This window comes from Phalacrocorax aristotelis, chromosome 6 (assembly GCF_949628215.1).
Source record: "Phalacrocorax aristotelis chromosome 6, bGulAri2.1, whole genome shotgun sequence".
NCBI lineage: Eukaryota > Metazoa > Chordata > Aves > Suliformes > Phalacrocoracidae > Phalacrocorax > Phalacrocorax aristotelis.
In genome coordinates, this window is record NC_134281.1 from 32,615,387 (window position 1) to 32,638,942 (window position 23,556).

The following is a 23,556-nucleotide window of genomic DNA, read 5'->3' on the forward strand; positions in this document are numbered from 1 at the left end:
CCTGCTGTCACACAGGACAGTGTAAGTCTTTCCCCACTGAAAGGCTGAGTGAGAGTGTGGCCCATCGCCGTTCTACCTTGCCACCTTTTTTGGACAGGCAACGGGTTGATGCTAGGTGCAGAGTCTCCCTCAGGTTCACCCGTGCTGTTGAGGGCGCTGATGATCTAAGCATGTGTGGGGATCTCCTGGCCAGTGGTGCCTTTGACTCCTTGTGAATAGGACTGTCCCCATAACTGTGTGAGTCTGCAGCCCCCTGCGCCCCCTCCCTGGCGTGGTTGAGTCAATGCACCCACCCACTGCATCCAGTGTGTGAGTCACAGGCTCTTCATACACTGTTGTGAATCACTCACAGCCACACTGATGACTTTAGTGACAGCTGAAAAGAGAAAACAATTCCCCCCACCTCGCCCCCATCACCACTACTGCGGCCACTGGGCTCCTTGCTCACAACGACCCAAGAAACTTTTGGTGAGTAGCACCCTGGTGATGGCAGCTGTGGTTTCTGCTAACTTTCTGCATCCTGTGGTTGGGTTGATCTGTGGATGCCACTAGGATGCTTCCAGCTGAAATGGATGGGAGGACACCAGGGTGATGCAGCCTAGAGGATGGCTCTTCTGCCTTGGTGCTAAGAGGGCTCTGCTTGCTACATTGGGATGAATCTGGCTGTGTGCTGAGCCATCCCCTGGCTCTTCCCCTGGGGCAGGGTGTATTTTGGGCCAGTTTTCCTAAGTCTGTTCCACTTTCCACCCCCATCTCTCTGAGGACGACTCATGGAGATCTGGAGCCCCATCCAGGTGGCCTGCTCTTCCCTCTCCCCCAGCTTTCTGGATTGCAGCAGGACTGTCTGAGCCCCAGCGTGAGTGGCTGGCGATGAGCAAGAGCTGTCAGGAAAAAAGCCAGATCCCACCCCCTGCCACGGCTTTGGCTGCTCCTCTCACCAGTGCTGCTGGCTGGCAGATGGTCACGGCCAGCAGCTCGGCTGGTGGCTGGGATGCACTTTACTCCCCTGTCGGAGGCTGGGGCTGTGTCTCCGCTGGCCCCCCCGGGGCCGGAGGTGACTGTTTCAACACAGGGAAGATGCTTGTTAATTAACCTCCCTGGGGATTGCTGTCTGTCGCCTTCCTGGCTCTGCTGGAGAGAGCCCAAAGCAGGGGACTGGAGGAGGCTGGTGGGGATACTGCCTTCTGCCTGCCCGGGCAGGGGACCAGCGCAATCCTGCATCCCTCACCACTAGGTACGGGCTTACTAGGAATTAGTGAAGCATCCCTGTGTCCCCACTCAAGCAGTGCAATTGTGGGGAGGATAGTAAATAAATCCAGTGCCTTGTACCTCTGCATAGGTCCAGGGAAAGCATAGGCGAGGAGCAGATCAGACAGGCTTCCTGGGTGCCTTCCAGGTCCCAACCCACCCCTTGGCCACCTCCCGCATCTTTTCCATGCTGTTTTGCTTTATTGCTGCCTGTTGCTTTTGCAAAAGCTCTTCCTGCCCCTCCTTCCTGCTGCCAGCTCCCCACCAGCATGTCCCCTCCTTTCTTCCTGCTCCCCGAGGCTGAAATGAAGTGCTGGAGTATTTCAGGGATGTCAAAACATACCATTAGTCACAGCCGTGAGGCCTTGTGCCCGGGGAGAGGCTGCTGAGCTTTCTGTCAGGCTGAGAAACGAGCAGGGTGGGTGGGAGCTGGGGGATCAGGGGGCAAATGCTCAGAGGCAGCCCAGTGAAAGCTTCGGGATTTCTCCCTTTTGAATATCTCTGGCATCACCGTGGCTTAGCTTTGAGCAGCAAGCTGGATCAGAAGTTCCCTGGCATGAATTATTCTGCAATTCCCCTCTGATGTCGAGATGGGGTATCTGCAGAATGAGGGGCTAGGTTTCCCCCTGCTTTGCTGGGTGGGGTCTCCCCAAAAATACCATGCCAAGGGGACCCTCCAACCATGTCCAGCTCCTGTGTTAGTTATCGGCCCAGAAAGGATGTTGTTCTCCTCTACAGCACAGAGAGGTGTTATCTTTAGTGCTTTCCATACTGGGTTATGTGCCCCCTGCCTCAGGGACCACTTTGTGTAGATTTAAATCAAATATTGGGTTTCCCAGGCAGTTGTTTAAACAAGGCAGCACGGGCACTGAAATACTGGCTCCCGGCAGAGGTGCAGAGCCCTGCTACCCTGCTCGCCATCTGCAAGCATCCGTGCTTCACAGCCTGGCTCATGTTTGTTGTTCTTCTGTTTCTTTGGTAGCAAAATACTCTATTTCCTTTCATTTAACAAGCATGGAATGGGGGATCCTATTAAAAATACACTGAGCTCCTGGTGCGAAGCATCAGTCTGATGGCACGGACAAGATGCTAGAGATGCTGGAGCCTGATTTTGGCTCTGTCTGGTGCTGTTCCCCTCTCCCCTCACTTAGGTAGGTGGCAGAAACCTCAAACTTGTCAAGCTTCGTGTGGAAGGGGTTGAGCTTCACCTCTTCCTGAGATTGTCTGAGGACTGCTGCCTATAAATAAGCACGAAACCAGCCGGAAAGGTGCCTTAAAGCACAGAGGTGTAGGCAGGCCTGGGCGATGATGAGCTTTACCCCTGTGAGCAGATACCTGGAGAGGGCTGATTAAGCTGTGGCTAATATTTTTATGAAGCCTTCTGGTTCAGTAAAGCATTTGCATTTCCCCTGCCCTGTTTTTCCAGGCTGCAGGCAGAAGGTGGGCTTTAACCCCTGTTACCCCAGGTGCGGCAAGGGGTCCATCTGCTTCGTGGCCCCAACTGGGACCAGTGCAAGGGCTTTTAAGAAACTGGTTCATGCTGGGCAGCTCACTTGATGTTTACCCATGCTTTAGAGTGACTTTTGGGGATGGGTGCTGGAGGATGAAGGGCTCTGTGCAGCCTGGCACTGCTAGCAAAGAGCCCTGGAGAGCTTGCCTCTTCCTGCAGGCAGAGTGAATCTGCTCCACAAAACCAGGGCGGCGTGCGGGCAGACTGCCTGTGCTGCCCTGCCTGCCGGGGGTGTGAGTCTGGCTGGGAGCGGGGATTTGTGCGACGGTGGGAGCATGCCAGCTCAGCTCCAGAGAGAAACCCCGGCTCCGGTCTGTGCTCGGGGCATGGATCCAATCCCTGTGGCGGGTGGGAAAAATGCAAGTCTCTCCTCCCCAGCCCTATGGCATCTGTTCTGCGAAGCTGGTGTGCATTCACTGAGGCTTCCTGAGCAGGGCTGGGAAATAGAGCTGGGTTTAAAATTAAGCTGGGTCCTTCAAGGAAAGGAGCACCTCTTCTGCATGTTCGTGTCCTTGATGAGCCCTGTGGTGGGCCAGAGTAGCTACTTCCAAGTTGGCTGCATGGTGAGTTTTAATTGAAATCTTGTGTGCTGACTGTGCCTGAGAAAATCAGGCTGTAACTAATAGGAGTCACTCAAGACGGTGACTAATTACCATGACTGAGCAACAGTTTGGGTGACTCTTCCTCTTGCTCTGCCAATTATCCCAGCCCCTGGGGAGCAGCTCCAGCAGCTGGGGCAGAATGGGGTGTGGGGAGGAGGGTGGGAGATGCTGCGCAGTTGGGGTTGTCTGTCTGGTCATTGCTGCTGCTCTTGCTTTCTGTATATACAAGGTTTTTGCTCTCTGGTGGCAGATGCTGAGGGGGTGTTGGTGCTGCAGGCATGGCTGGAACTGGGACCCCTCCTGGGGGAGTGATACAGGGTGAGAAACTCCATCTTCAAAGTGTAAGTTGAGGTGTGGGGGACATGCTGGGAAATGGGGTCCAGCCCTTGAGTTTTCCCCATCCCAATTTCCTCTGTGGGATTTTTCCCTGTTGTTGGGTCCTCCTTCATTTCTGCCACATCAGACAATGGCTTTGGCTGTTTGATCAGCAGCTTACTAAGCAACCTTAAAAAAATTGTTTACAAAACACATCTCTACTGATGCTAAGTAAGCTTGGTTCTGTGGGCTGCTGCTTGCCGTCTCCACTCAAAATGTGTCACTTGCACCGATAGTTATTTTTAGAGCTGAGGTTTGCAAAATGCAAAGGCTGGGCAGGTTTTTCCAGGGTGACAGATTCCTGGGAGGAGGAAGGGGTGACCAGGGTGATCTCTTGCTCTGCGCCAGCATGTGGTGGCCACTGCTTTCACCAGCGTCCTCTGGCGAGGTAATGCTTGTGTGGCTTTTCCCATCTACGTTGGGATTTAGAAATCCTTTATATGCCTTTCTCCTTTTCCTTTCTCCTGGTCCTCCTTGATTTGTGTTCAGTGATATTCCTGCCTCCCTACTCTGTCTTCTGTGGCTGGTGCTTCCCTGGAGGCTGCTCTGGGTCCCCAGTTTCTCTGCGGGGGCCAGCTGCTGTGCAGTCTTGCCAATCCTGCTGGCCCCTCTCCTTGCCTGCACCTCCTGTGTTTCTGCTCCAGGAGCTGAGAACCCTGCCTGCTGCTGCCCACTCTGCTGGTGGTGTGAGCACAGGCTGTGCCAGGGTGGACGTTTGGGGGCAAACAGCCCAGGAGGCAGTGGGAAGGGATTGGAAGAGATGGGGAGTTCAGCCCCTCTGCTCCCTGTGGCAGCTGGGCTGTCTCCAAGGGCAGTGTCAGGATGGAAAGACAGAAGGAATGGGTTGGATGTCAGCCCTGCTCCCTCCCCAGCCTCTCTGTGACCCTGTGCTTATAGGGTCCAGTGGCTGTGGGAAGCTGGTCCTGGCAGGAGGGCATTCCTCATCCACAATCGCCCTCATACCTGCCTGTGCATCTCCTCTACCCACTTCCAACCTGCTTCTGAGCCAGGCTGGAAAGCCACTGGTCTTGCACCCTATACCCTAACCCCAGCCTACTGCCTGGCCTCTCTTAAACCCCCTCCTGCTCACTTTCTTGGCTCAGTACAGCTAGGTGCTGAGGTCTGGGGGTTGTTTCCCCTTCCAAGCTGGTCTGCCCCAGAGCTGCCACCCCTGGGACTGTCCCAGGGCTATTCCTCCAGAAGCTCCTGGGGCAGGAGCCTGTGTGGGGAGCAGGGCTGGGCTGAGCACACCCCCAAGCCCCTCTCCAGCCCTGCTGGCTCTTGGAGCACTTTGTGATTGGAGGGCAGTGTCACAGGGGAGGAGGGATGCCCTCGAATGGCTTCTCATGTGTCAAGGTGATGCTGAGCAAGGAAAGGAGGAAAACAGGTCCTCACGGTGCAGCTTGATGGCCTGGGGAGTCCATGGGCATCCTGCATGTTGGACCAATGCATTGCAGTGTGGTCTGGTGCCCATGCACAGAGGTTTCCCTGGCCTCAGAGAGAGCAGTTTGGTGGAAGTTGAGATGCTTCAGTGGAGTGAAGCTGGTTTGTACCAGGCAAGTTCATGAGAACAAGTAAGAGGGGTGATGAGAGGGTAGAAGCTTTGAAAACACCCAGATTTGATGTTGCTTGTTGGAATAGGTAGTTGAAGGTTTGAAGGCTTTAGGTTTGAAAGCCATTTTTTTAAATCTGGTGGTGTTTTTCTTCTGGTGGATGTGATATAAAAAGCAAAATTGAAATGAAATGCGTCTGCTGTGTTGGAGTAGACGGTTTCCACCAGCTACAAATGACTATTTTTTTTTTCTTTCCCTTCCCCTTCTCTTGGCACTTTTTTCCCCACAGCAACTTCTGGAGCTGACACTTTTCTTCGTCAGCAGGTCTCTCCTGCCCTGTGCACGGCTGCCCCCCCTGCACTCTGGGCTGGCAGCACTTGCATGCGGCGAGCGAGGAAAGCAAGCAGACAACTCAACGTGAGTGATAGAGCAAGCTTCAGCTTTATTTTTAAGTCGCAGTGCTTTTATATGCTCTTGTAGACAAGCTTCAATAATTGCTTAATTAATGTCACGGGTTGTGATACTTCCTTAACAAACAGTCTAGTTCTGCACTTCGTGCCAAAGTTCCTTGTTCTTGTTTATCGTTTGCTCTCAAGGTCGAAATGTCCCTCGCCTTTCTTCCTCTTCCTGGTGACTTGCAGATTCTCTTTAATTTTCCATCAGCGGGTCTGACACTGGGTCTATAGTCAAGCTAATTCCGTCGCATACCCATAATCCTCCAGCCCGCTTTCTATCTCAAACAACTTATCATGGGACCCACATGTTGATTCAATCCTATAGTTTCCCACATTTCCCCCTTTTTCTTTTGTTCCTTGAGAAAGGAACACGGCATTCATGCTTCTTTCCATCATTCGTTGCATACATTGCGATATACAAGGGACACACATTAATATAATGATAAACATTGTAAATATCATTAGTCCCATCTGCAAAATACTCTTGATCCAATTGCCAATGCCCCATCCATTAAACAAGCTGTTAAACCAATGCCATGGATCATCCTCCCTAAGTTCTGAGACCTTCCTTTTTAAGCTCTCAATACTTGCATGTATTGATTCTGAGTGATCTGATAGATTCATGCAACACATCCTTTCAAATTCAGCACACCCATGTCTTTGGGCTAAAAGCAAAAAATCTATGGCTGCGCGGTTTTGCAGCGTAGCGTGTCTTACAGAGCCTACATCTAGTAATAAGTCAGATAATGCCTTTGATGTGGCATTTGTTTGCTTAGCTAGCCAACACCCTAGCTTGTTTAATGTCGTGAGGCTTTGAGCAACACCAGCTCCAGGAGCCAAGAAGGAAGCAGCTATGATCTTTGTCGGATTCCAAAATTCAGCTGTGGAGTCACAGTTGTCCTCAAACTTATGAGTGCTCCTTTTGCTTCTCATCTTTCTATGATGTTGATAAATCATTGAAGTGTTAGGAGTAAGAAGCGTTAGGCGACCTATAGAGCAAGGCCCTCCCTTTATATGTGACGGGATGCCAGGCCAAGCCCGATCTCCACAAATTAAAAACAAACCTGCAGGTAGCGCAATAGGCATATTGCTAGAGCGTGATATATTTGCAGAGGTATAGTTACACCAAGCAGTGGCATTTTTATATACACTTAGGGTGGCATTCACAGGCCAAGAAAGAGACTGGTTTCGCCCCGTATAATTAAAGTATAAACAAGCATCCATTGACAAAGAACCCAATAGCTCAAGCTCTTGTGGCTCAAGACTAGTTTGAGGGTGATGGACTGCCCAACCGTCCCAATTATTCACACAATTCTGGGGAGTATCACAAAGGCTTCCTAAATGTGGTATATTTTGTGGTATCACTAGCGTCCAATTATCAACCGGCACTCCAACCAAACAGGTGGAAAAGGGATTTCCTGGTGATGACAATGATAGGCAGATGGAATCTTGGCCTGTTAGATTTGCCAGGGTAACCCATACATTCTGTTTTGGCTGGGGCGGTATGTATATGCCCTCGGTGATTCTTATCACGATACTTACGATGACTACCGGGAGTACTCTCGTGTACATTTTTCTTTGTCTTTTCCCAGTGCTTCGGTGTTACTTCCCATATTTCAGGTACCTGGTTCTTTACAGCACACTCTTGGCGTGGCACTAGCAAAGGAGCACTACTGATTTGTCTAATCCAGTCAAGGGTGTGCAATTCATATCGTCTAGAACCCTCTACTTCGTGGCCTGTGATGATTAAAACCTTATGTGTCTGTAATTGGTGATAGTAGCAACTGTCACACCACCTCCTAGCTCGATGGGTTCTTACCCACCTGCGCTGTTGACAGCTATGACACTCTCTTAGTACCCAGGGTCGGCACTTATTGCATTGGGGACATTCTATCCGTATCCTGTCTACCTCTACCGGTGTAGTCATACGTCTTCACCGTCTCCTGTCACTTCGCAGATTTCGTTCTTCTGTTCACTAGGCATAGCCTTTACCCATTTACTGGGTATCAACCTTGGACCTGTAGGGGTAAGCACACACATGTAACCTCGACCAAAATATTTGACTTCTACGGACCTTTGCCATAGACCAGTGGAAGGGTCTCGATACTTCACCATTACTGCCTGTCCTGACTCTTTCCTATCGTCATTTCCATGCACCCACGCAGGAGGGTTATCGTGTTCTGCAAATATACATAAGTGATTTAATACAAACAAAACTTTTGCAAGCCGTTCTTGTACATCTTTTACGCCTCGAAGTTTGTTTAGATATTGTTTTAGAGTCTGGTGCGCCCTCTCAATTATTGCTTGCCCTGTGGGTGAATGTGGAATGCCTGTGAGATGGCGTACTCCCTATGCCTGTAAAAATTTCCTAACCTTCTGGCTACAGTATGCTGGCCCATTGTCTGTCTTAATCTGTGTTGGAGTTCCCATTACAGCAAAACAGACTGTTAAATGATGTATAACATGGACGGCCTTTTCCCCTGACTGTGCTGTTGCCCATAAAAACTTGCTATAAGTATCGATAGTAACGTGAACATATTTTAGTTTCCCAAATTCCGACACATGCGTAACGTCCATTTCAGGCCAGGGAAACATGGCAAGGCCTCTGGGATTAACTCCTAGCCCTATGCTTGGTCCGTGATGGCTGCAAGTAGGGCAGGCTCGTACGATTCCCCTGGCTTCTTCCATGGTGACTTGAAATTGTTTCTTTAAACCTCTTGCGTTCTGGTGAAAGGTTTGGAGAGATTCTCATGCTTTAGCGAATTCGCTCACTGGCGCCGTAATGGCGCCGAGCTTGTCAGCGCGATCATTTCCTTCCCCCAAGCCTTCCGTCCACTGATGGCTTCGTATGTGAATAATACAATATGGCAATGTTCGTTGCTTAATGGTGGATTGAAGCTGTCTTAGGAGTTCGAACAACTGTAGGTTTTGTACTTCTTTTATACGTGCATCTTCGATACGGTTAACAATTCCAGCCACATAAAGAGAGTCAGTTACCACATTCAACGCTTTCATCATCCAGCGAGAAAATGTCCATACTACAGCGGCTAGCTCCAACGTCTGTAAAGAGTCACATGGCTCGGCATGTATTAACTGATATTTCCATTGACCATCTTCATGCCATGTCGCTGCTGCTCTCCTGGAACGTTTACCGGCATCCGTATAGACAGTCACTGCTTCTATTATGGGTACTGCTTTGCGTTTTGGCCTTTCCATCCAGCTGTTGCTGATCCATTTAAGAACAGGAGCTTTTATTGATTCTAGTTTGATTTCTATTGCTTCTGTTAATAAGCTTGATTGTAGCGCTGGGGAATTCCTCAGCTACCACTCCAGATCCTCTCGCTTTACTGGTAGGTAGATAGTACGTGGCTCTGCTCCTATTATTTGAAGGATACGAGACCGACCCTTTTTAATTATCTCCGCCAAATCTTCTGTCTTTTCTTGAATCGTTGTCTTCGGCTGTAGGCTTGTAAATATCCATTCCAACACCCTTATCTTCTCCCCCTTTTTCTTTTTGCACTGAGTAAGTGCACCCAAAATGTGAGTAGAGCCATGGAGTATGGTGAGATCGATGGGGAGATTGGGGTCTAGCCGGTCTACTGCTCTTTGGACGATCTTGGAGCTAAGACGTTGTATCATAGAGGTTTGTTCGGCAGTCAGTCGGACCGGCGTGGCAGGGTCAGTGCCCTTTAACATCGGGTGAAGAACTTCTAAGTCATCATTAGTGATTCCGGCTACTGGCCGTAGCCATTGTAGGTCTCCTAACAGCCGTTGAGCATCATTAAGGGTTTTGATTGCTGTGTGTAACGTAAGCTTCTGTGGACTTACTTGAGAGTCACTGATGTGCCACCCGAGGTATTTCCATACTGGTGAACGTTGAACCTTCTCTGCTGCTATTACTAGGCCGTGTAGCTGGAGCTGTTGCTGTAAATATAATTCTTGCTGTGCTGAAAAAGGTTGTTCTTGCGCAAACAAGATGTCATCCATGTAATGGTAAATTACAGTGTCCGGCCATTGCTGCCTCACGTCTTTTAATGCAGCATCTACGAAAAGTTGACACAGAGTAGGGCTATTCTTCATGCCTTGTGGCAATACTGTCCATTCGAAGCGTAAGTCAGGACCTTCTCTGTTGATTGCTGGTAAATGCAAATCGCTGGGTATCCTGAGGATGCAGCTTTATAGTGAAAAAGCAATCCTTTAAGTCGATAATCAGTAAATGCCAACCAGTTGGTAACATGGCTGGATTTGGAAGGCCAGGTTGTAAAGCTCCCATCGCTTGCATTTGCTGATTTACTGCCCGTAGATCATGTAACAGCCTGTATTTCCCTGACTTTTTTTTGATAACAAAAATAGGGGTGTTCCAGGGGCTTGTCGAAGGTCGGAGATGTCCTTGGTCTAATTGTTCTTTTATTAATATGTGGGCTTGTTGTAGACTTTCCTGTTTGAGCGGCCACTGCCCGACCCATACTGGCTCTTTTGTGAGCCATGTCAGTGGGATTGGGAAAGTCCATGTGGCAGTGACCGCACCCGAAAAGGGGCGCCAGCTGATGCAGGGGAGTCAGTGGTAAGTATCATGCCCAATTGATTCAGCACATCTCGCCCAATCAAAGCATGGACTCTTGCTGGCAACGGCATGACTGTGACGTATAAAGAGGCGACTCGGCCATCGATAGTTATTTTAACTCGTTGTTGGCTGCGTTGAACTGGTGCTGTGCCTTCTACCCCTTCTACTCCGTCGACCGCATTCCTTAGTGGCCATTGAGGAGGCCACTGGTTTTGTGTAACAATGGTGATGTCAGCTCCTGTGTCTAGCAAGGCAGAAAGCCTTTGGCTCTCATTACCATGGGCAATCACTACACTGGCGAGGGGTCTTTCGTTCAGAGACAGAGTCAGGAAAGCAAGCCCCCCAGTGGATCCAAAGCCTTCTGTTCCTCTAGCGCTGGTATCATGTGACACTAACGGCTGTGCCAGCTGTTGTATCGGTACAAGTTGTGCAAGTCTGCTGCCTTTTGGTATACATATAGGGGGAAAGGCAGTCTGTGCCACGATACAAATTTCTCCTTCATAATCACAGTCTATAACTCCAGGCAGAACAAACAATCCTTGTAAGCCGCTTGATGACCGTCCAAATAATAATGCTCCACACGCTTGCCCACTGATTATCAATGGGCCCTTTATTCCTGTCCTGATCTTCTGTGGACGAGTGTCTATCAAAGTGACATCTACTGCTGTTGCCATGTCTAAGCCGAGGCTCCCTCTGGTGGCGGGTTGCAAATTGGAAGCTGGCCGGAGTTGCTCGGCGTGACTGGTGGCGTGGTGACGGAGTGCTGAGAAGTCACTGGAGCCGCTCTTGGTGTCTGCGCGCTGCGACCCCGGGCGCCTAGCTTCCCGTTTCCCGAGCGCCGGCAGGCAGCTGTACTGTGGCTTTGAGCTTGGCAGTTTTTGCACCATAAGTTGGTTTCGCTGCACTGTCTCCTTATGTGTCCTGCTTTTCCGCAGCGGAAGCATCGAAAATTAGCTGGCCCTCTTTGGTTACTGTTAGGGTTTTTGGCTGGACCCAATGGGGCGAGAGTGGCACAAACTTGTTGCTGAACCTGTACCATTCCTTGCCCAACTTCCCTCAATGCTTCAACTAACATAGCTTGAGGGCCGGTAGGTACTCGACTCATGCGTTCAAGCATCACCTCAATGCCTGCGTCTAGGGGAAGTGTAATTAAAATACTTTTAGTAGCATGGTTGGAGTTTTCCATAATACATTGACGCAGCAATGGGCCCTTCGTAAAATCAGGTAAGTCGGCACGATTTAACGCTTCTGTAACTCGATCTACAAATGTAGCAAAAGGCTCTTCCCTCCCTTGTTTAATCGACATGTAAGAAGGGGTGACAGGTGCTGTTTTGACGCGCTGTAAGGCGTCCCTTGCTAGCTTCATTGATTCTCTTAATACATCAGGGCCTGTCTGCATTTGCATGTCTATGGACGAGAAGGGTCCTATTCCCAAAGGTTGTTCTACTATTACTCCTGCTAGCGGATCATTTTGCTGGCGCTGGGTGTTTGTTTGCCGATCTATCACATAGGGTGTGCCAGTGAGCCTGCCATAAAAGCTGCTGTGACTGTTTCAATATGAATTTCATAATGTTTTTAATATCCTCGGGACAAAGCAGCCCGCTGCCCCAAATGTAATTTAGCATCTGTCTGGTCGGTTCACTGTGTACACCCGATTCGCTGACAGTACTTCTCAGCTGGTTCAAGATTTTCCAATCAAGAGGATTATGGTGTGCTAATAAATTTTGATTGTTAGCAGGGTCCGGTTGATAGATGACAGGGAAAGCTTGAGCTAGCAAGTCGGCGGTCTCTAGGTCCCTATTTCGTAATATCTCTAACCCGATTTTCCGCCAGTCAACTTGGCTACGCACAATAGGTACAGAACGGTGACTAGATGGTGTGCTCGGCTTATTTTCCTCCACCGGAGAGACTACATCATATGAATTTTCAATATCTTCACCTCCCTTTCCCAAGCTTATTCCTTCTCCGCTAGTTTCTACAGATGTAAATCTACCAGGAGGGGGAGGAGGAGGAACAAGGGGTCTTCGAGGTACAGTAACTGGGATCCCCGAGAAGGGAGGCGAGGGATTGTTCCAATTCCAATCTTTCCAGCATTGGGGTCACAGTTGTCTAGCTGATCAGAGGCAGCTGTTGCTAATCTTTTTTCAGTTTTATATTTTTTCATACAGTTAATCACTTCCCGCCAAGGTTTCGTTAGCTTTTTCGCTGTCTTATTGTCATCTATCACCAAGTCCCACAAACAATCACTATAGGCTCTCCACTCCTCTACTTCAAAAATCGATTCCGGTTCTTTAAAAAACCCTTTCGCTTTGCCCACTGCAACTAGCCCTGACAAGTCTTTTAACTGACTTACTCCCCGCTTTTCTAAAAAGCGCTTTAATAATTCAAAAGCTACCTCGACCTCCATTGCCTGATGTGAGGATAATCAGCGTCGTTTGTACGGCTCTCGCTCCCGGGTTAGCTTCAACTGCGGAAGGCGGATCCCTTCTTAAATTCCGAGGTTGGGTCCAGGCTGGAGGGTCGGAAAGTATCAGGAATGATGCATAAAACGACTCCTCTTTTGCCCCCTGGCTGCCGTCTGCCAGTGCGTCTCCATCTCGCTGCCGTATCAGAGATAGTCCTTTTCAGGTCCCTGTTTGGGCGCCATTTGCGGCGAGCGAGGAAAGCAAGCAGACAACTCAACGTGAGTGATAGAGCAAGCTTCAGCTTTATTTTTAAGTTGCAGTGCTTTTATATGCTCTTGTAGACAAGCTTCAATGATTGCTTAATTAATGTCACGGGTTGCGATACTTCCTTAACAAACAGTCTAGTTCTGCACTTCGTGCCAAAGTTCCTTGTTCTTGTTTATCGTTTGCTCTCAAGGTCGAAATGTCCCTCGCCTTTCTTCCTCTTCCTGGTGACTTGCAGATTCTCTTTAATTTTCCATCAGCGGGTCTGACGCCGGGTCTATAGTCAAGCTAATTCCATCGCATACCCATAATCCTCCAGCCCGCTTTCTATCTCAAACAACTTATCATGGGACCCACATGTTGATTCAATCCTATAGTTTCCCACTCTTGCATGTGTTATTAAAGGACTGGGAGGGAGAATTTCTTACTCTGCTGTGGGATTTTACCCTTCTCCCGATGAGTTATGGCAATGCACGGATATTAGCCTTAGTCCTTGCTCTTGTGTAGGACCTTTGGAGAGGTGTTGCTATTTGCCCAGCACCGCATGGCGGGGTTACAGCTGGACACGGAGTCGGGCAGTGGGGATGCTGCAGCTGGCTCTGCCTGCTTTCTTTTCCAGTGCCTGTTCCCAGCCAACTGCCAAAACTTACTCAGTCGTTCTCATGTCTCACTTGACTTACTTGTGACTGTCATGACTTTTTTAGTCACTTTATCTATTTTCCTCATGCAGAAAGCTGTTAGTGTTGCTGGGAAGGTTTATTAGCCTCAAAGCTGTCACCTGTTTCCTACTTGTTATTCCAGGTGGATAATTTTCTTTCTGCTCCTTAAGAGCTGGAGCTTGTTTTCCCCGTGTTTCTCTCTGGAGGAAGGTGGCTTTTCAGCCTCTGCCCCTGCTGCTGGAGTGACGGAGAGGGCTTTGGTGTGCCTGGGGATGGGGCTGTGCCTCAGACCCGCAGCTATCTATCGTTGGGATTTTTGGGTGACTTGAGCTTGCTCAGAGCAAAAGCAGCAATCTGAATTAATGTTTTAATTATCTTGGCCTCTTCCCCACAGGCTGTTCTCTTTGTTTTTAATTTTGGAAAGCTCTCACATGCAATCTCTCTCTTCTGCTGCCATCATCCGTGCCGTACAGCTCACCCCAGGAAGCGAGCTGAAGGCGTGGGTGCTTTCCCTGGCATGAAACACAAACCGCTGCCGGGGGCTGTGGAGCAGCTCCTGGAGAGCAGGCAGGCGGGCAGCTTGGGCACCGATCCCACCGGGGCTCCTGCTGCAGCCTCTGTGCGCCAAAACAGGGGAGTTTCTTGGCCCGGGCTTTCAGAAGAGGTGTTGGGGAGCTCTTGCGTTGTGGATCTCCTAAAGTAGTTTCTCCCAGGGGTGCAGGTGACAGAGGAGAGCATGATGCTTTCGCCTGAGCATCTTCAAGGTGTCACCAGCTGCTTTTGTAAATGTGGACCTTTGCATGCTCTAGATCTGTAACCCTGAGGGGTGTGGGTGCTGCTGGGGTGTTCTGTGCCCCAGGGAATGGTACGCAGAGTTCAGGGGATGAGGGCAATTCCCAGGGCTGATGAACACTATCACCTCTGCACCGAAGCGAGAAGGGGGGTCAGTTCTCAGGAGCGCTGTGCTCCTGTTGGGGGGGGGGGGGGAATGGGACATGAAGACGGGAGGGGGCTCTGGGGCACTGCAGCTTGTTTCTCAGTGCCTGGAAGAGGGGGAGAAAGGAAAGCATGTGTGTGCACATGTATGTGTGATACTCTAGCACTGTTGTCTTCAGAGGAGTATCCTACCTGCAGTGCCAGTGTAGGAGAGCTGGCATGAGGAGAAGAGTTGAGAAGAAAGGATGAAACTGCTTTGTTGGATCAAATATGTATTTTATTAATAAAAGGCTTATGTGATTGGAGTGCCCTGCAGCAGGAGCAGTATTGTGTCGAAGTGAGGATTTAAATGCTTTAAACAAATCAAGTTGGACAGATATGAGAGACCAACTTAGAGTATTTTCATCTTGCTCTGTTATTTATCAGTTCCCTTAATAATTCAGGAGTTTTTTATATTAGAGGAGACCAGACAAGGCAAATAAGTGAAATGTGGCTCCTGGAGCTATAGAGTATAGGTACTGAGGCTGGAGAGTTCTCCCTTCCAAGTGATATTGGATTCTTGCTGTTAGAAAACATGAGTATGCTGCACCAGGAACTGAGCACCCCATCTTGTGCTCTTGTAGCACATCAACATTAACATTGCTTTGTGGCATTGCATTGAGAAATGCTTATATCTTTCCAGGTGAAGCTATTTTGCTGTGGTTGTCTAAACTGTACTGGCATACTGTGGTGGGAAGGACCTTTGGCTCAGAAGTGTAAATGAAGGTTTCACCTGTATGGTGATATTTGAGTGTGTAAAATGAGGACTGAGGGAGGTCTTTGAGTGCTGACCTTCCCAACCCCTGCCTCCATGTGGGGCTCCTCTAACTGAGGCTGGACCAGGTGGGTATAGTCAACAGAAATAGGTGCTTCCTGTGTGATGCTGGTGCCTTCATGCATGTCCTGCGCTGCTGCTGTTAAATCACCCAGGCTGCCAGTGGCTATTGCTGTGCATCGCTGGGAGGAGAAGACGAATAACGTCCCTTGGGCCATGTGTGGTCCCAAGCACAATATATAAAAGCTGTCTTGAGCAGTGTTTAATGTGTTTCCAAAGGGCTGGGGGATATGGGTGGCTTGAAATGTCTCCTTGCGTGCTGGCTGCATTTTGGATTTTAGCCCCCCCCACCCCCCCGTCTTTTTTTCTTGTTTTTGAGTCTCTAGTTTTGTGGATTCAAGGGTTGAAGGCTGCAGGCTCTGGGCTGCCGTTTCTTCCAGCCAGGGAGATGCAAACATTGCATTGGGATATAGAAACATAAAAAAAAGTAATGATTTGTGCTTTAAAATATGAGCTGAAAACCATTAGCACTTCTTATATTCATGTTTTCAGGTCTGTCTCTGCTTTCTGAAGCTTTGGAGCTAAAGAGGGAGCAGAGGAAGGGACTGGTCTTGTTTTGGCTGGGGAGCAGTTTATTCTGGTGGCCTCTCATCTTGGTGTGGTTGAGGATGCTCTTGGCTCCATTTCTTCTTCTTGATGCCAAAAACCTGCACTTCTTCCCACCTTTCCTCCAAACTCATGCTTTTCCAAATTGTGTTTATTTTCCAGACTCTTCAGTAAATCAGCATCTTCCTTGGTGTGTGTTTTTTCTCCTCAAGCCTCAGTGTCTGGGGTAGATTTGGGGATTGTCAGACACCGCTGCTTATCTAGCGCTGAGCCAGGATTGCAGCTCTGTAGCGGGTGCGTGGGGCTCGGCCAGCCCTTCCTCTTGAGTGAGCTGAGACTTTCCCTGTTTCCTGTCTCTAGGCCCCATGGTTTTCAGAAATAACCAAAACCTCATTAAATTTGTGGGATCCCTTGGGGACATAGCAGTGTGTTGGGATGGCAGCCTGTTCCTGGCTCTGCAGTGAGACCCAGGGGATAAGCTTTGGTTGGAGCATCCCTGCAGTGCTGTGTGCTGCGCTGGGGCTGGATCGGCTTGGGTGCTGGGGCTGGATCGGCTTGGGTGCTGCAGCTGGGCGTCACCACCATAACTCTCTCCCAGCCTGGAATAGTGCATGCCAGCAGGGTGGGCGAGGCGCACGGAGAAACCCTGAGAGTAAGAGGGGGAGAGCTTGCTCCAGCCAAAACTCTGCGGCTTGGCCGCCCACTCATGCCTGCCTGAGCTGCTGGGGGCCGTCTCCCTCCATGGTGCAGGACGGGGTGTTAGTCACACACCGCTGGCGTTAGTCACGTTGGGAAGCGTGCTGGGGCTAAGGTGATGACGCCCATGAGAGCCGGGAGAGTCATAGGTAGAGCCTATTTTTAACAAGGCTTGCTCTGGATCCAGAGCACAGCAGTTGGCACAGGGTCCCTGGAAAGCACAAGAGCTGGGTGAGCCCATGGCAGGAGCAGCAAGAGGCATGGGTGGTGCCGCCTGAGGTGAGCACCCGTGGGCTTTCCCCTCCTGCACCCCGTGAGCATGCTAGGGCTGTGCCGCTGCCACGAGGCCAGCTGGGGTGAGCGGCTCACTGCCCAAGGCTTTCCTGGATGGAAGACTTATGGCTGGGTCAGAGCTGGCCCTGGGGATGCCGAGGAGCATCAGTAGCTCCATGCAGGCTTGGCTGGTGTTAAGCCCCTGTCCCTTGTCCACCACCACGCACTGCTGTGTCCGGGTGTTCGGCGTGGAGCGGGTCTGAGCCCTCCCCTTCCCTGCACACCACCCTGGGGGGATGCAGTGGTCCCTGGGGTGAAGCACAGCGACAAGGATGGGTGAAATTAGGCTGGGTCCTATTGGGTTTAAGGATGAACTCTTCTCCCTTCTGCCAGCCCTGGGTAAGTCCCTTTAGGTGACAGCACGGTGGCTGCACTCTCACCTGGGCCATGTGGGGCCAGCCTGTGCTCCCTTGCCCTGCTTTGGACCTGAGGATGAAAGTGCAGGTTTTACTTCTTAAAAAATAAGCTGCTGAAGTGGATGCTGAATATGAAAGCAGCAGCAAGGGACCATGGTTAGTGTTGCCTTTTTGAAGGAAACACAATAGCAATCTGTTATGGAAGGGTGCTTTTTTTTTTCTTTTCCCCTCCTTTTTTTTGACTTAATAATTTGGCATTTGCAGCACAGGGAGTTTCTGGGAGATGGTATGAGGTTTCTTCTACTATGGGGTTGGTTGGGTTTTTTTTCCTTGCTACAGTGGCTTTAGAAATTTATCATCACTGATCTGGTTTTGGGTTTTTTTTTCCCTCTGGCATATGGAAGCAGCAAGCTTGAAATAAATGTGATCTGTTAGCCGTTTCAAGCAGACTGTACGTACATGGTGCTCCACGTCTCGCAGCAGACTGGGATTTTTAAAACCACTCTGTATTGGCCTAGTGTTAAAGATGCTGAGGGCTGCGGAGAGCACCCAAGCCTCTTGAGAGGATGCATTGTTTGGTGTGTATCATCCTTGGTCAAAACCTGCTCAGGGGGTTAGGCTGTGTGGTGGGGTCCGTGCCTGTGGCACTGCTTCCTGGGCTCCCAATGTGCTGGACCACATCTGGACCAAGCAGCACACCACAGCCATGTGCGTAGCGCTGTGATCCCCATCTAAATTGTTTGCTTTGATTTTCAAATGGGGTGAGAAATCCTGCAGGTGAAAGGAGCTTGATCCAGAGGTGTTGGCTCAGCTGCCAGCCATTTGCTGCGGCATCATGGGAGACCCCTAACTCTCTGCAGTGGGGTGAATACCTGGGCTTGCTCTTGGACTCACACCAGGCTACAGGTGATTCAACACTTTAACTGGACATCTGAGGTGGCTGGAAAGAGCCTAAAACTGCTGTGGACTATTCTTGCCTCTGAGAAGTTTCTCCAGAGGGTTTACTTGGGTGTTGAGGCTGTGTTGAGTCTTGTGTCTAGAAGTGTCTCGGTGTTTATCTGCAGCCAGCCTTCCCTACCCCGTGCTGTGGGGATGCTGACTGCTTGGAAAGTTCTTCATGGACGGCTTGGCAATTTCTTTGTGCACTTGCTGGTGTTAACAAGCTTCGCTGGTGAATTTCTGAGGTCAGGTTTTCTGCGCAAAATAACCACAGGGATGGTGGAAAATGAGCCACAAGCGTGAGCGAGGGATAGCTCAGGGAGGGGGGCGGGTGCAAGTGGGTGCTCCGGCAACCTGAGCTGCAGTTGGTGTTGGGTGACACGGGGTGTCTCGGGAGGCACAGGAAGGGTGAATACTGGGAGCGCTGCAGATGTGTATCCCCAGTGAGTGGCTTGACTCGCACTGAGTGAGACACAGTCTGTGTGTGCAAGGCCAGTGATGGATGGGGAAGTGTCCTGAGGAAGTGTGGGATGTGCCTGGCAGGTGGCTGGTATGTGGGGTGTCTGCTCAGGTCTGTACTTGGCTGACAAAGAGGGTGGCCCGTGTGTAGGAGTAGCTTTTGCTCAAGGGTGTTTTTGGAGGAGAGATGGGACAGGTTTATGTCTTGGTGTCGAACTGGTGCTTCCTTGATGAGGGATTGTGTCTGAGAAAGGGAAGGGCAGGGGAAAGAGGGGGCAGTGAAGGGGTGGACACAAAGACTTCTTTCTCCCCATCAGGATGCTAGAGTTGTTTCACTCGGAGGCTATAGGCAAGAAAAAAGGACCAGGACAGACCAGTTGCCTTCACCTGCTTTCCTGGACCCCAGTGCAGGTTATGAGCTGAGCATCACTTGCAGAGGGTGTGATGAGCTGAGCATCACTTGTGGAGGGTGATGGTGCTGGGTAGCCATGGGGCAGAGCCTTGCAAGCAGCTCTTGGAGCTGGGAGGTGTCAGAAGCTTTGTCCCAGCAGCTGCTGCTTTAGGGGAAGCCTCAGTTTTGCTGGACAGCCAGTCCTGGCTGGCCCTTGTTCAGTCTGTGCTCAGTACTCTCCGAGACTGGGAATCCCGTCTGGGTGCTTGCAGGCTTTAAAAATTTTCTGTTTTCAGCTGGGGACTGTAACAAATTGCTGGCCTGTTTGTAGGGGCTGTCCAGCACATTGTGGTCAGAGGAAAGGGTATAAAACCCAAGCAAGCACAAATGATGTATTCCTGGATGGTGATTTGCACTAGGGTGTAGCTTGATGGGGTTTTAATACAGCCGCATACAGGCCAACAGGCACTGGAAGAAGGCTGGAGGCCTTGCAAGCAGTTCTGTTTGTGGCTAGCACAGAAACAAGGTTTAAACCCAGAAAATGACCTAAATGTTATATCAGCTCCAGCCTGGGAAGGGTGATTGTGTCAGCATGGTACCCTCCTGGGAGGGATGAATTTTGGTTGCTGCTGCATGGAGGGATGGAGGCGGGGTCTGGGGATCATGAATGATAATTTCTTGGATTGCCCCAGCTTGCTCGAATGTCCTGCTGGTGCTCTGAAGCCTGCTGGCAGATGGTGGATGGCTGGCATGGGAAAATCAATGGCATTAAATTACTTAGGAAGGAGCGAGTGGGCAAGAGGAGAGGTGGGGAGAGATGCTGCCAGAAATACATTGCCCATTTCTTACTTGCCAAGGCTCTGAAAGCAAATGGTCTCTGCTGGTGTCCAGCAGAAGCATGCATGAGGGGGTGGTGATGAGGGGGGGCAGTGCTGGACGGCCATGCTGTGCTGGAGGAGAAACCCCCGGGCGGCTGCAGGCTGTGTGACATATGCCAGCAGTCTTGTGCTGCCAGTCCTCAGTCATCCTCGAGATGTCTAAAAATTACAGATGGCAGTTTCCTAGTGTAAAAAGAGCTGCTTGCTGCCTGTGGAAGAGTCTTGTCTGCCTTCCTGGAGACAGAGAGGGACGGGTGGGGGAGCCACTGATTAGCAGCCACTTCCACGCTCTGCAACGTGATTGCCGATGTTTGCAAATACCATGAAGTCCAAGCTCCAAGCACACACATTGCTGTAAAAGGGCCAATTTCATGATGGAGTTGTGAGCCAATTCAGCTGTTGGGCATCCTTTCAGTCGAGAGATGGGGCTAACAAGTGAAGCAGTCAGCTTGCTTCAGAGCAAAGCTCCTTCTAGCTCCATGCCTGGTGTGGCCACTCAGCCAGGACTGCAGAGGATGCTGGGCTGGACTGGTGCATGTCTTAAGAAATATAAGGAATAGCATAAGAAATAGGATGTACGTTGCTCTTTGCCTGCTGGACCTTCACAGGGTCTGGCTATCAGCAGCGCAAAGCTTGGCAATTGCAGCTAGGCTGTTATTCCTGGCTGTGCCTGCCCTCCTCTCCTCCATGAATTAATCTCATCCTTATTTTGAGCTCGTTTGTGCTGTGCATAAGTGTCCCACGAAGCAGCTATCTGGCAGGAAGGTTGCTTTGGTAGAAATTAATCCTAGTAGCGTGCTTCAGAGGGATGAAACCGCAGCGATGAAATAATGCCACAAATAAAGAGGAGAAGTAGTCGAGGCAATCGTGGTATCAACAGCTCAATACCAGCAATTGTAGCAAACTGATAAAAGAAGGGAAAGTAGAGCTGGATGAGCTCTCATCGAAAGAAGAAACATTCTGAGGACGAGAGGGAGCCTGATGATAAGACAGTGGCTTTGATCCCAAAGGGAGGTGCTAGAATTGCCGCCACTAATGAAGCAAGGCAGTGGGTGGTAATCACCACTGTTGCTGGGGTTTGGAGGTGGAATTTGCACCAGGATGTGGGGGCAAAGCTGCATTGCTGGAGGGAGGGAAGTCCACTGGCAGCGGCTGGGGTCCAGCTGGACCTATCTGAAAGAGCAGTGCCTAAAATGCCACGCTCTGTGCCTGTCCTCTTGCTCAGATGGCTTCCAGAAGTGCTAACCTTTAATGTGGCACCTTAGCGAAGCAGCTGGGCTCGTGCCCAGGCTGCCTTAGCCCATGGCTCCCCGTGGGGTCCAGGAGTGCGGCTGCCTTTAGGAGCCAGAAAGAAGTGCCCAGGCTTTCCTGAGGGATTTGGTGGTGTGCCTGGAGGAGGAGAGGGGCCCTTGGGGCTTCCTCTGTGTCTGTGCATTGGGTGGGAGGTGAAGACTGGGCACTTGCTGAGCCAGGTTATTAGTCCTGGCAGATAAGAACATTTCAGCAATCCCACTTTTTTAGCTACCCATAAATATTTATTTTCCTCCCATCTCCCATAGTGTAGGAGATCGGGGAAAAACTGGGCTCAGGGGATGAGCTCTGGGGGTGTGTGTGCTTGGCAGCTTGGAGTGGCTGAGGGTGACAGTGCCGGGTAAGGCTGAGGGGAGGGAGGAAGGGCAGGGGCTGGTCCAGGCTTTTGCCCCTGAACAACTGAGTATCCTGGGTCGTGCTCTCCTACCCTTTGGACCCAGCAGGGAAGCTGGTTGTTTCCTAAAGGGTCCTCAATGCCTGATTTGTGTATCTGTTATGCTGACAGGCAAGAAATACCTCTTTATTATCCATTTATCCTGACCCAGCTTAAGTCAGGTTAAGGTAAAATGCAAATCCACTCAGCTGTCTGCAGTGTGTAAGGTAAATAGGGGAGGGTTATAGAAGACCTGGGTGAAGGAGCAAAAGGAAAGCCTGCCTTTCCTCCTTTGAGGTTGAATCAGGAAGGTCTTGCTCTATTTACCCACTAATTTGGCCTGTCAGTCTGATGCCCACCCTGTCAGGGGCTCTGGCTTGTCCTTGTCTTTGTGGCTGGTGAGGACCTCGCAGTGGAGGATGCATAGCACGCTTTCTTCTAGTCTTCAGCATGTCAGGACAGACTTATTCTCTATCCCCTTCCCTTCTTCACTGTGCAATTTGTGCAAAAGACTGTCTTTTTTCTTTGCACAAACAATAAGACCTTTTCAGTGAGTCTTTGTACATAATGAGAACAAAAGTCAAAGAAGAATAAAGCCCGCCTTTGCTCACCTTTAAAGCATCCCTTTGTTTTAACCTCTCAGGGGTGCTGTGACTCCTTGTGCCGGGAATCTGATGTTTGCATGATCATATAATTGCCTTTGCGGGCCTATTAAGTAATGACACACATTGTGGTTTGTGAGTCACCTCAGCGAAGGCGCCGTTGGAAACGAGAACTTTTTCTTCCAAGAATTTTGTTGTTATTTTTGTTGTTAAGTTTCCCAGCTGGAGGGAACGCGTGCAGTCTGAAAGAGCTGCCACTGAGCCCAGTGGGGGTGAAATGCAAGGAGGGAACCCAAAAGGCTGGCCTGGGAGATGGCCATGGGATGCTGTCCTCCTGGGATGCTGTGTCCTTCCTGCCCCATCCTAGCAAGGCAGTTCCTGGCTAAGAAAGACATTTTTCAAGAAATCGCAGGCTGTAGCGTGAAGCCAGAATTGGGGCACCTGTTGGCAATGCCCAGGATGCATAGGGTGCCATTCAGACCCACAACCACCCTCTGGAGAGCCCAGACAGAGCAGCTCCTGGGTCTCATGGTCCATCTTGAGACCACATGTGTTCAGCTTGCCTCAGCAGGGGGAACAAACTTTTCCCAGGGCAGTGCTCAGGAGGCTTGGATTCTTCATGGTTTCCTGTTTTTCCTTCTGTATTTATGTCAAATCCTCTTTGCATCCGTGGTTTCAAGATGACTTGGGTTTCTGATCTATGTCAAAAGCAATGCCCTGTTCTCAGCCCCTTCTTATGTGCTGCCTCATTTCAGATGCTCTGGCGTGAGGAGCAAGGGCTGGGCTGTCTTCTGCCAGCAGTGTTTCCCAGAGACTTGTCATTTGGGGTCACTTGTCCTCCTTTCCTCTTTGAAAGGAGCTAGCTTAGGCTGTTACCAGGCTTGGCAGCGCTGCTTCTCACATCCCTGGGTGCAGGAGCAGCTGAGCTGTGATGTGCAGAGCCAGCTCTGCTGCTGTGTGCTAATTAAAGCATAAATTCAGGCTGTCCTTGGGGATGGTGGTGCTCTGTCCGTGACTACTTGCATGTACTGGTTCTTGGCTTGACAAATATCCAGGGGATGCTGCTCTCCCTGTGCCCATGGCTTGCTGAGGTTTCAAGGTCCATGAGCTCGAGGCTGTTTCCATAGGCGCACTTTGCGTTGGCGTTGGCTGTCTGCCCTGTGTTGTGGGAATGACAGGCAGCCCAGGAGGATCACTGCGCCTTTCCAAGGAAAACCTCACGGTGGG

The 23,556-nt window shown here is 50.4% G+C and overlaps 1 protein-coding gene and 1 long non-coding RNA gene across 2 annotated transcripts in view; one reads left to right on the forward strand and one right to left on the reverse strand.

Annotated features, from left to right (window-relative positions):
* Nucleotides 1-23,556, forward strand: part of CACNA1E (calcium voltage-gated channel subunit alpha1 E) — a 147,319-nt gene that overhangs the window by 2,333 nt on the left and 121,430 nt on the right. The gene's annotated exons all lie outside the window — the stretch shown is intronic.
* LOC142058913 (uncharacterized) lies at nucleotides 6,936-10,260 on the reverse strand. The gene is made up of 2 exons (XR_012661146.1): nucleotides 9,572-10,260; nucleotides 6,936-9,450 (listed from the first exon to the last, which is right to left on the reverse strand). It is a non-coding gene; the product is annotated as an uncharacterized LOC142058913 (long non-coding RNA).